Source organism: Zosterops lateralis, assembly GCF_965231275.1.
Source record: "Zosterops lateralis genome assembly, chromosome: 23".
Lineage (NCBI taxonomy): Eukaryota > Metazoa > Chordata > Aves > Passeriformes > Zosteropidae > Zosterops > Zosterops lateralis.
This window is the reverse complement of record NC_139783.1, coordinates 5883253-5894273: the sequence shown is the minus strand read 5'-3', so window position 1 is coordinate 5894273 and position 11021 is coordinate 5883253. Positions and strand designations below refer to the sequence as shown.

Below are 11021 nucleotides of genomic sequence, written 5' to 3'. Positions count from 1 at the left end.
TCTAAAATAATAATGTGAAATTCTGCTGGTAATACTAATTTGGTAGCTTTGGCTGCTCAGGGATGTAACACTAAATATCCTACAGAAAAGCATTGCCCAGGACCCAAATGTCAGTGGCCAACTTTGTGAGATTGTATACAACGAAAAGAGGAGGAAGGGAGGAAATTGGCTAATTTTACATGGTTTGCTGATACTGTGATGTAGAATGTTTTTTCGGTTACTGTGAAAAATACAGTGATTAAGGCTGCTGGCTTGTTCATATCCCAGACAATCCCCAAGCTGCAGGATTGGTTGAATGGATGAAGGGGTTGTTAAAAGAGCAGTTGGAAAAATGAGGAGATGGGAACCTGTCCAGATGGAAAACCCATGTCCCAGATGTGCTCCATACCCTTAACCATGGCCCCACTGGGGAAATGGAAACCCCCTGGGTGTGCAGGGCTGTACCCAGTTTGCAAATTCAACCATGGACAGGGAGACTTTGACCTCCTGGGAAATTGTTCTGGGGGAGATGGCCCCTGACAGGCCACCCCAGAGGCTGCAGGGCTGGACCTTCATGCATTGCAATTAATTAGGATAAATCAGAAGCAAATGAGAATTACCAATACCAAAACAAGAATTCAGAGTCCTCCAGGACACTTTGGTTTGGTCACTGCTCACTGGAGCTTGGCCTTGCAAGGGGTTCATGTCATGGGAGGAGGAATTGATGCAGAATATCAAGGAGAAATTAAACTGATAGAAAGAGCAGTAGAAGAGTGACAGAAAGAAGACAATTCTTCTTGGTGGGATTGGCCTCATGGCTATGAAATTGGAGGCTGCTGTGAAATGTATTTGTGGCACTGACTGTAATCACTGCACTGTGAGCACTTGGTGTGTTATGATTCCATATTAGAGTTGTTGTGACAATTTGTGCTGGGAAATGGAGTGCTGAGACTGTCTAAAAAGAGACACAGTCTGAAGAAAAAAAGGGGGGTTTGATAAATAACAGAGAAAAGCATCTCATTAGGCATGTTTTGAAAGGAATGTGAATTACAGCTCTGAATGATGAACTTGAGCAGCCCTTAATTGAAGGACAAGAGACAATGCCTTTATGCCTAACAGTTAATTCTAAACTGTGTTATTGAAGGAATTGTTATGAAGGTTGTTGTTCATCTCTAGAGAAAAGGACCATTTGAAATAGCAAGGCCTGAACAACCGGCCCTGAGCCAATGGAGACCTCTGGATGAACATTCCAACCAAATGCTCTATTTGTATCTGCTCGTTAATGAATCGTTATTAGCAATTATCTCTGCATCTGTTCATTGGTGAAATGTGGATTTACCTCTCTCTTTTTGAAAACCAGACAAGGCCCCATCTGGCCTTGCTTGGGGTGAAGGATCCCAGTCAACTGCCTTGGTTCCTCCTTGAACCTGGGACAGGCTTTGGGAGAAGCCAAAGAGGAGAATGTAGCCAGTTATTCCTGTACTAGAAGTGATGTCAGCTTGTTTGTTTAACAGTGTAAAAACTGAGCCCTCTCACACTGAGCTTGGAGCCCCACCTGGGGCTGGAGGAACCTGCAGGAATTGCCCGTGTCCAGGAGTGGCTCTGCAGTGGCAGCTGTGACAGCTTCCCCAGCTGCTGTGTGGACCAGAGTCTGAGGGTAGCTTGTGATGGATCTTTCTAAATCAATACAAGCAATCTTTGGTAGAAACAACTGGATGTGTTGCTGAGCTCCTGTTGTAATTCTTTGCTAATGATTATGTGCTTTGCTGAGCTCATCCTTTTGTAATTCTTTGCAGCTTTCCATTATATAAATGACACAATTCCTTAAGTTGGTGTCTGTGTCTTTGGTGCTGACCCTGCCCACTGGTGAAACAGGGCCCCGTCCTGCCTAAGTGTCACCTGGGAAGACAAAAACCCTCACTCCAAATGTCACCCCTTCCTCCTTGTTCTCCCCACTTTATACACTGCACATGATGTCCCATGGTCTGGGGTATCCCTGGGGTCACTTGGGGTCACCTGTCCTGGCTGTGTCCCCTCCCAAGCTCCCCCACAGCCCCAGCCTCTCCCCAGCGTGGCCGGACAAGGGGCAGGGAAGGCCTTGGCTCTGTGTGAGCTCAGCAAGAACAAACCCATCTCTGTGTGATCAGCCTGTGCTCAGCACCCGGCCCCAGCAGTGTCCCAGTGCCAGCCTCTGTGGCATCGGTCTCCACAAGGGGTTTCCATGGCAATGGCCAGGCCAGGTGACCCAGTTGTGGTGTCCCAGGGAGGGCTGCCATGGAAATAGTGGCCAGCCCTGACCCTTTCTGCCTGGCTGAGCTGCCTTTGGCCCTGGCAGTGGCGTTTGCTGCTGGTCCCGCGGTGCCTGAGCAGCCAGCGCGGCACAGGGCAGGTGGCCATGGCACAGCTCCCAGCAAGGGATCCCCTCTGCCTCTGGGCACTGACACCAGCCCTGAGCAAGGGGCCCAGGCAGTGGGCTCAGGGCAGTGCCCGTGGCCACAGCCCCTTGCCATGGCCCAGGCCAGCTTGGCATGATGATCCAGCCTCACTCCTGGCCCAGGCCAGCCCTGCACTGCCCTTCCCCACTGCCTGTCTGCACACAAGCACTTCCAGGCCTCTCTGCATTTCCCTTCCCTCACTCTGGGCTCACTCACACACCTCCCAACAACCCACCTGCAGCTTGGAGCTGCAAGGAGTTCAAAGCTTGTCTGGCCTTCAGGAGTTGGTCTAATTCTGCCTTCAGCCAATTCTGGATTTGTGTTTCTTGCAGAACTTGCTGTGTGTCTAAAACATTCCTTGCATGGTTCTGCCTTGGGGAAGGGGAACCTCCTTGGTGGCCCCTTGGCCTTGGCACACACTTGAGGAGTGCGTCTGTTTTAACTGGGGCTACTCAGGAGATACAGAGTGCTAAAATAAAAGATGATAAACTGATTTTTGCCTGTGTACTCTCAGTTTTCCAAGCAAAGCATGTCCCAGGTGAGTGACGAAAGGCAGGATGGGGTTGAGGAATGTATGTAGCAAGGTTGTCCACACTGCTTCAGACCTCAAGGCACAGCTGCTCTTGCCAGGACAGACCTCCCTAGGAGAGTCCCTGGATCAATATCAGTTACTGAATGCTGCAATCACCTCTTCTCTAAAGAGAACAGGAATACAATACATCCTTACAAATAGAAATGTGTATTTCTTAGAAGCTCTTGGAAAGTTTTCTCCATAACTGCAGTAAGAAACCTTCCTAATGAACTGCACCAGACCAGAGGGAAATCAAGGCACAGCCATGGTTTGTCAGGACTTGTTTGATCCTAATGAGCCCCGTGGTGCATTTGGTGCTGAGCCCTGGAACCTCAGGGCCTGAGAGGAGATTGCACAAACCTTTGCAGAAGGCAAAGTCAGAAGAAACACCCAAAGTGTCTGGAAGCAATAATGGGTCCCACTGAGGTCCATCCCCAACACAGGCCCTATATGGAGTTCTTGGAGGAAAGAATTAGAGGCCAGGACTGCACAAAAACTTCTCAGAGACTCAGTGTGGGAATGAAAATCCAAAGTACCTTAAACACCTTAAGTATCTCAGAGCATCAATGAGCCCCACTGAGTGTCAATACAAAGCTCTCAAGGGACTCATTAAAGCAGATAATTGGAGGCCAATTATCACACACAGCACTCAGTGTCAAAAAGTAGTTCCTTAATAAACTTTGAGTACTGTGAAGTGCTAATGAGCCCCACTGAGTGTTGTTACTGTCTCAGAATCCCAAGGGACTTGTTAAAGTAGATAATTTGGGCCATGATTGCACAAACCTCTCATAGAGTCAGTTTTAAAAGGGAAACTCCAAGCACCTTAAAACAACTAAAATATCTTGAAGCATTAATAAGCCCCACTGAGTGTTGTTACTGATAAAGCCTCTCAAGGGACTAATTACAGTAGATAATTGGATTGCACAGACCTCTCAGAGATTCCAAGGCAAGAGCAAAACCCAAAGTCCTTTGAAAAACCTGTCACCACTGCCTGCAGTTCTCTGCTCTGCCTGGGGCCTGGGGACACTTTTCCTGTCCTGTCCCTCTGTGAGACCCATTAAAACTTCAAGAAACTTTGGAGTTGGATTCTGACTTGGAGTTCTTGAGAAGTTTCATCATCTCCCTCTGATGTTCAGGGCCTCCTCACCAAGCCCCAAGAGGGTCATTAAAGTCCTTGTGCTGTGTCTGTGCTGCTGAGCTGGGCTGGGCTCCTGGCACAGAGGCAGCTCCTGGCAACCAAGAAGAGCTTAAAACCACATTTCTCTTGATGAGCAGCTCTTCTCCCAGCCCAGCAGGGCTGGGGCACTGCCTGCAGCCACCCTGGGCACAGCACACAGGCACAGAGAGCTTCAATCACTCAGGGCTGGGAAGGGGCTGACAAGTGCCTGGGGGAGAATCACTCCCAGCCCTTGGCACAGGAACCTCTGGCTGCAGGACAATGCAGCTGCAGCTCCTGCAGTCCTCTCCTAAAGTTGGAACATCCCAATGCCTACAGACTCTGTGAGTACATTCTCTGCTTCTCTCCTGTGTAGAGCAGCCAGGGGTGCCCAGGGCTGTCCTGCAGAGCAGGGTCCTGCAGCCCAGGGCGCTGTGCTGGGGCAGGGACTCTGCTGCCTGCCAGGGACAGCTCTCAGCCAGCCCTGGGAGCTGCTCCCAGCACTGGGGGACAAGATCTGGGTGGAAGGAGACAGCTGGTAAGGCTTGGAAGTGTTCTCCTTGTATGGTGAGGATACTGAATTGTTCAGGAGTGCTCCCAGCATGACGTTTAACTCAAGAACATTTCCAAGTAGATTATCCAGGGAGCTGAGCGAGGCCATGGCTACATAAAAGAAAAATCCTGCTTTTTTAATCTACTGCTCTGTGTTGCCTGGATGGGAAACTGCACACAGATATTCATCTTTCAGATCAGGGTTAATATATATATATATATATATATCTCAGACCTTACTAAACCAGGCAGTGACAGAAATCAGCACAGGGGCCCTTGCAGGCAGCACCAGAATCACTTTTCCAGTCTCTTCAGGGTTGCTCTGAGGTTGCCATCAGAGCCTGCAGAGCCAGAGCTGCCCCTGGGCAGTGCCTGAGCTGGGAGGGCTCTGCAGGGCACAGCTGAGCCCCCAGGGCTGGGCTGGGCTCTGGCAGCACTGGCAGGGCCCAGCCCTGGGCACAGGGAAGCAGCTGCAGGCAGGGACAGCTCCAGGCAGCAGAGCCCTGGGCAGGCAATGGGGGGAAAGTGCCACCAAGCTGTGCTGGGATATTGAAAGTCCTCTCCAAACCAAACTATTCCATGATGACTGTTTTTTACAGATGTCTATCCCAAGACACCATAAATGGGGTGTCCCAGCTCCCCTTGCCCTGGGGAGCAGCTCTGGGCAGGGCAGGCTGGAGGCTGGGAATGAGCTGACTCTCCTCCAGCAGTGCCATGGACAGGACCCTTGGTGTGTCCTCGGGATGCCATCCAGGCTATGAGCTGCCTCCAGGGGACACTGGGGACAGGAGTGTCCTTGGCCAGAGGTGAGGCTGACATTCTGAGAAAGGCTGAGCCAGTTTGTTCTGCTGTGGCTCCCTCTGCTCTCAGCTGTGTCAGGCTGATTTTCAGGGCAACACAGTGACTGCCTTTGATCTACGAAAGGGCAGCTGGGGACAGATGGAGTGACAGAGCAGCTCACCTCACTCTTCACTGAGTTATAGCCAATGCTCTTGCACTGCACAGTTCTCTCTGATCTCCCTGGGCACAGCAGGAAAGCCTCTCAAACTGCCTTTGGCCATCACCATTCCTTAGCCCTGGGGCAGGAGATGCTGCCCAGCTCCTCTGCCTCAGGAGCACTTTGGGCTGATGAAGTCCAACCCCAGGACTGGCCCCTGTCCCTGTCCCCATGACCCCACTGCTGCAGAGCAGAGCTGACCCCTCAGTGTTCATGGGCAGAGCCCCTGCTCGTCACAGCCACGGGGCCAGAGCCCAGAAGAGCTCCAGGCAGGGGGCAGCAGGAAGGGCTCTGAGAAAATGAGAATTGGGTGGCACAGAGAAGCAGGGGCACGGCTGGGAGAAAGGGCTAGGACATTGCTCAGCAAAGTCTCCCCTGACTTGTCACTGTGTCCTCCTTCAACAGGACTCCATGAGCAGAGTGAAAAAATGTCCAACAGCAGCTCCATCAGCCACTTCCTCCTGCTGGCATTGGCAGACACGAGGCAGCTGCAGCTCCTGCACTTCTGCCTCTTCCTGGGCATCTCCCTGGCTGCCCTCCTGGCCAACGGCCTCGTCATCAGCGCCGTGGCCTGCGGCCACCACCTGCACAGCCCCATGTTCTTCTTCCTGCTCCACCTGGCCCTCAGTGACCTGGGCTGCATCTGCACCACTGTCCCCAAAGCCATGCACAATTCCCTCTGGGACACCAGGAACATCTCCTACACAGGATGTGCTGCTCAGCTCTTTTTCTTTATGTTCTTCATCACAGCAGAATTTTCCTTCCTGACCATCATGTGCTACGACCGCTACGTGTCCATCTGCAAACCCCTGCACTACGGGACCCTCCTGGGCAGCAGAGCTTGTGCCCACATGGCAGCAGCTGCCTGGGCCAGTGCCTTTCTCAATGCTCTCCTGCACACAGCCAGTACATTTTCCCTGCCCCTGTGCCATGGCAATGCCCTGGGCCAGTTCTTCTGTGAAATCCCCTAGATCCTCAAGCTCTCCTGCTCACACTCCAACCTCAGGGAACTTGGGCTCATTGCTGTTAGTGCCTGTCCATTTTTTGGCTGTTTTGTGTTCATTGTTTTCTCCTATGTGCAGATCTTCAGGGCCGTGCTGAGGATCCCCTCTGAGCATGGACGGCACAAAGCCTTTTCCACCTGCCTCCCTCACCTGGCTGTGGTCTCCCTGTTTGTGAGAACTGTCCTATTTGCCCATCTGAAGCCTCCCTCCATCTCCTCCCCATCCCTGGATCTGGCCCTGTCAGTTCTGTACTCAGTGATGCCTCCAGCCCTGAACCCCCTCATCTACAGCCTGAGGAACCAGGAGCTCAAGGATGCCCTGAGGAAAATGATGCCTGGATCTTTTCAGAAGCAATAAACTCCCTCTTTCCTGCTCCAGAGGCTTCAGAATACAACTCTTCACAGTCTCAGACATATTTTCCTATTTGTAGATTTTTTCATTGGGACCTTTCCTGTTTCTTTTTCTCGTGTTACTACTTTGTGATGTCACATCCCATTTTCTGATGTCACAGACTCACCTTCTATGAAGTCACAGCTAGCTCTGTGATGTCACAACCCATTCAATGATGTCACACAACTCACTCAGTGATGTCATGCAGCCAACCTGTAATGTCACAACCTAATCTATGACTTCACAGCCCTCTCTATGATGTCATAAAGCCACAGCAAGATGTCACATCCTGCTCTGCAATGTCACACACTCCCCTGTGATGCTGTAGCTGCTCAATGACCTCACACAACAAACTCTGTGATGTCATGGCCCAATCTATGACCTCACACAACCCACTCTGTGCTGTCACACAGCCCCTTTGTGACATCACAGCTGCTCTGTGGCTCTGTGACATGGATTAGAGCAGATTTTGGCCATTGTAGCTCCAATTTTCCTCGGATTTCCTTCTCTGTGTATCCCAACCCTTTTTCTAGCTTTTCCCCAGAAATCCCAGGAATCTCCCAGAGCTTGGGGACATTTTTGGGTGTTAAAGTGCAGATTTTGGGTATTTTAGTGCAGATTTTGGATGTTTAGGTGCAGATTTTGGGGCTCTTGGGGCCACTTCCCATGCAATTTTGGGGCAGATTTTGGCCATTTTACAGCCAGATTTTCCACAGATTTTTTTTTACTAGTCATTCCCAGCCATTTTCCCCAGGTTTTCCCCCAGAAATTCCAAGAATCTCCTTAGGTTTGCTACCATATCTGGGTGGTTTTTTGCAGATTTTGTGTGTTTAATACAGAGTTTGGGGCTCCTGAAGCCAGTCGGCATGAAATATCTATTGTGAATTTAAGGGATTTTTCAAGGAGCTCTGCAGGGCTCCTGTACTAGATTATTGTGCTGCCTTTTACTGAGCTCCCTGATAATGGTTCTGTTGATCAGTGAAGAGGATTTCACACTGAGGGGCAACAGTGCAGCCTGTTCAGTGGCCCAGCAGCCTCTGGGGGAAAAACCTTTTCCTGAGATCCAACCCAAAGCTGCCCCGAGTCAGCTCCAGCCGTTCCCTGCAGTCCTGTCCCTGGGCCCCAGAGGGAAGAGGTTCCCACAGCCCCCAGCCAGGGACCCGCTGCCAAGGCTGTTGCCAGGGCAGCCAGGGCTGGCACCAGCTGTGATGCTCAGTTTCCCCGGGACGGGCTTTAGGAATGGGATTCCCCAATTTCCTGCTCCCGCTAAAACCGTGCCTCCCCTGGCTGCCCTCCAGCCTCCCACTGAAAGTACAAAAGGCAAAGAGCCCAGGCTTAGATAAGAACAATTTACTGGAAACTGCAACAAGAAAAGGAACAAACAGGAATAGAAACAACAGTGATAAGAGAAGGGGATAACACAAACTATATACAGGGAAATTACAACCAATTACCAACTGGCTCACCCAGCAACGTACTTTATCCTGCATGGGAAGGACACCCTTCTCCTTGGGGGAGAGAGAGAGTCCCTTCCCTGACCCCAGCAATGACCTGATATGGGATCAAAGACAATGACAGGGCCATGGCCAGACCATGACGTTCTTTAATCCCACCTCACATCATTCCCAGAGGCAGGGAAAGGGACAGGTTTCCTCCCAGCATGGATCACAGGGAATGTGGGTCACCAGGGTTCTTCCCAATGTGAGTCCTCTGATAGGGGATGAGGTTGGAGACTCAAATTATGCTCTTCCCACAGTCAGGACACTCTCAGGGCTTCCCTTACAGGTGCGTTCGTTGGTGCCTGGTCAAGTGAGAGCTCTGGGCGAAGCTCTTCCCACACTGGGGACACTCGTGGGGCCTCTCCCCAGTGTGGATGCGCCGGTGGGTGATGAGGTGAAAGTTTCGCGTGAAGCCCTTCCTGCAGTCAGGGCAGCGGAAGGGCCTCTCCTCTGTGTGAATCCGCTGGTGCTGGAGGAGATGGGAGCTGGTCTTAAACCTCTTCCCACACTCAGAACACTCATAGGGCCTCTCTCCGGTGTGGATGCTCAGGTGGATGATCAGCTGGCCCTTCTGGTTAAAGCCCTTCCCACATTCCCCACACTTGTATGGCCTTTCCTCAGCGTGGGTGTTCTGGTGACGGATCAGATTGGAGCACTGGCTGAAGCTCTTCCCACACTGCTGACACTCATAGGGCCGTTCCCTGGTGTGGATCCTCTGGTGGCAGATCAGGTGGGACCTTGTGCTGAAGCTCATCCCACATTCCCCACACTCGTGGGGCCTCTCCCCAGTGTGGATGCGCCGGTGGGTGACGAGGCTGGAGTTGTGCTTGAAGCCCTTCCTGCAGTCGGGGCAGCGGAAGGGCCTCTCCCCTCTGTGAATCCGCTGGTGGCAGATCAGGTGGGACCTCCAGTTGAAGCTCTTCCCACACTCCAAGCACCTGTGGGGCTTCTCCCCATCATGAAGCTGCTCATGGACCAGCTCAGAGCCCCGGCTGAAGCTCTGTCCACCTTCCTGGAACTGCGGGGATCTTTCCTCCTCAGAACACCCTGGGATGGGTTTGGAGCCGCTCCTCCTGAGGGATCTCTGGGCCTTTTCCTCACTGTTGGATTCCTGTGCTGTGGAGCTGCTCAAAACAGCCTCTTCCATAAGGTTCTGCTGTGGGGATTTGTCCTCCCTGGTCTCCATCCTCAGCTTCTTGTCTGGGGGAGGAAGGACAAGGAGAGGCTGGGATTTGCCTCTGTGCGAGAGGGAAGGGGAAGGACAACTCCCCAGTCCATCCCCAGCAGGACGGTGTTGGCAGTGGGGTTGTTCTGCAGCCAGGGGCCATGCTGGGCTGGGAGATGGAGCAGGAGAGAGGGGGAAAGTGGTACTGACTTCCTCCTCATCTGTCCAGATGTCCTGGGCCATCTTCCTCTTCATTGCAGCCTAAAGTAAAAAGTTAAACCAAAAATGCAGAAGCAAACAAAAACAAGAAAAAAAACAAACACAAAGTCAGAATACAACCTGACACCCAGTTAGTCAAGGTGTTGGTAGCTCTCCAATCAAATTGTGGCTGCAGTCCTCCTGGGGTGACAGATGGGGTTTTCTTGAAGCAGTGATTGTGTAGAAGGGTGTAGTTTTTCTCTGAAAATCCAGTGGTGGGGTAGATGAGTCTGGTCCTCCTCTGGGAATCCAGTGGAAACAGGCTCCTTCTGGTGTGGTGAAGCTCAGATTATATCCAGGTAGGAATGCTTGGCTCCTCCCTCTGGGTGAAGCATCTCCCAATGGGATGATGTTATTTTATCAGTGATGCAGTGAACATCAATGGCCCATTAGCAGAAGATAAGCCCCTGGAGGGAGGATGGGTTGTGGAAAAGATAAAGAACACTGCCCCACCTGGTTTTAACAGCTGGGCCATTAACAAAAGATAATCCCTGGAGTTATGAGGGATGGGCCATGGAAGAGATAAAGAACCCTGCCCCACCTGGTTCTCACAGAAGGCAATAGAATACATTGTTTTGGTTCCATCTTGGATTGCAGCCTAAGAATGGGCTCCAGGCTCCTTGCCCAGGCTCTCTCCAGAACACGCCCAGGCCAACGCTCAGCACAGAAAAGCCCCGGGAGCAGCCCCAGGCTGGCCCTGGGCAGGCTGGGGGCAAACAGCAGGGCTGGGGCTCTGCAAGGGCCCTGGGGGAGACGGGAAGGAGCAGCAGAGCAGGGGCTGATCCATCCCCACTGCGCTGGACACCCCAGGGCAGCGTCCCAGAGCGTCCTCATGCACCTGCCAACAACATCCCCCCTGGGCAGCCCTGGCCTCTCCCCCAGCTCACACAGGGGCCGCATCCTTGCAGGCACAGACACGGCAGCACTGCCTCAGGAGCCCCTGTTTGCACTGCCCAGAGCAGGCCTCAGCACCCCCATGCTGTTGGTGTGGGGAGATGAACCTGAGGGAGCACAA

At 52.2% G+C, this 11021-nt stretch overlaps 1 pseudogene across 1 annotated transcript; it reads left to right on the top strand.

The window, feature by feature from the left end:
• Positions 1-6118: 6118 nt before the first annotated feature.
• LOC310918334 (olfactory receptor 14J1-like) lies at positions 6119-7051 on the top strand (annotated as a pseudogene). The gene has a single exon. The product of its transcript is annotated as an olfactory receptor 14J1-like (transcript).
• Positions 7052-11021: the final 3970 nt, after the last annotated feature.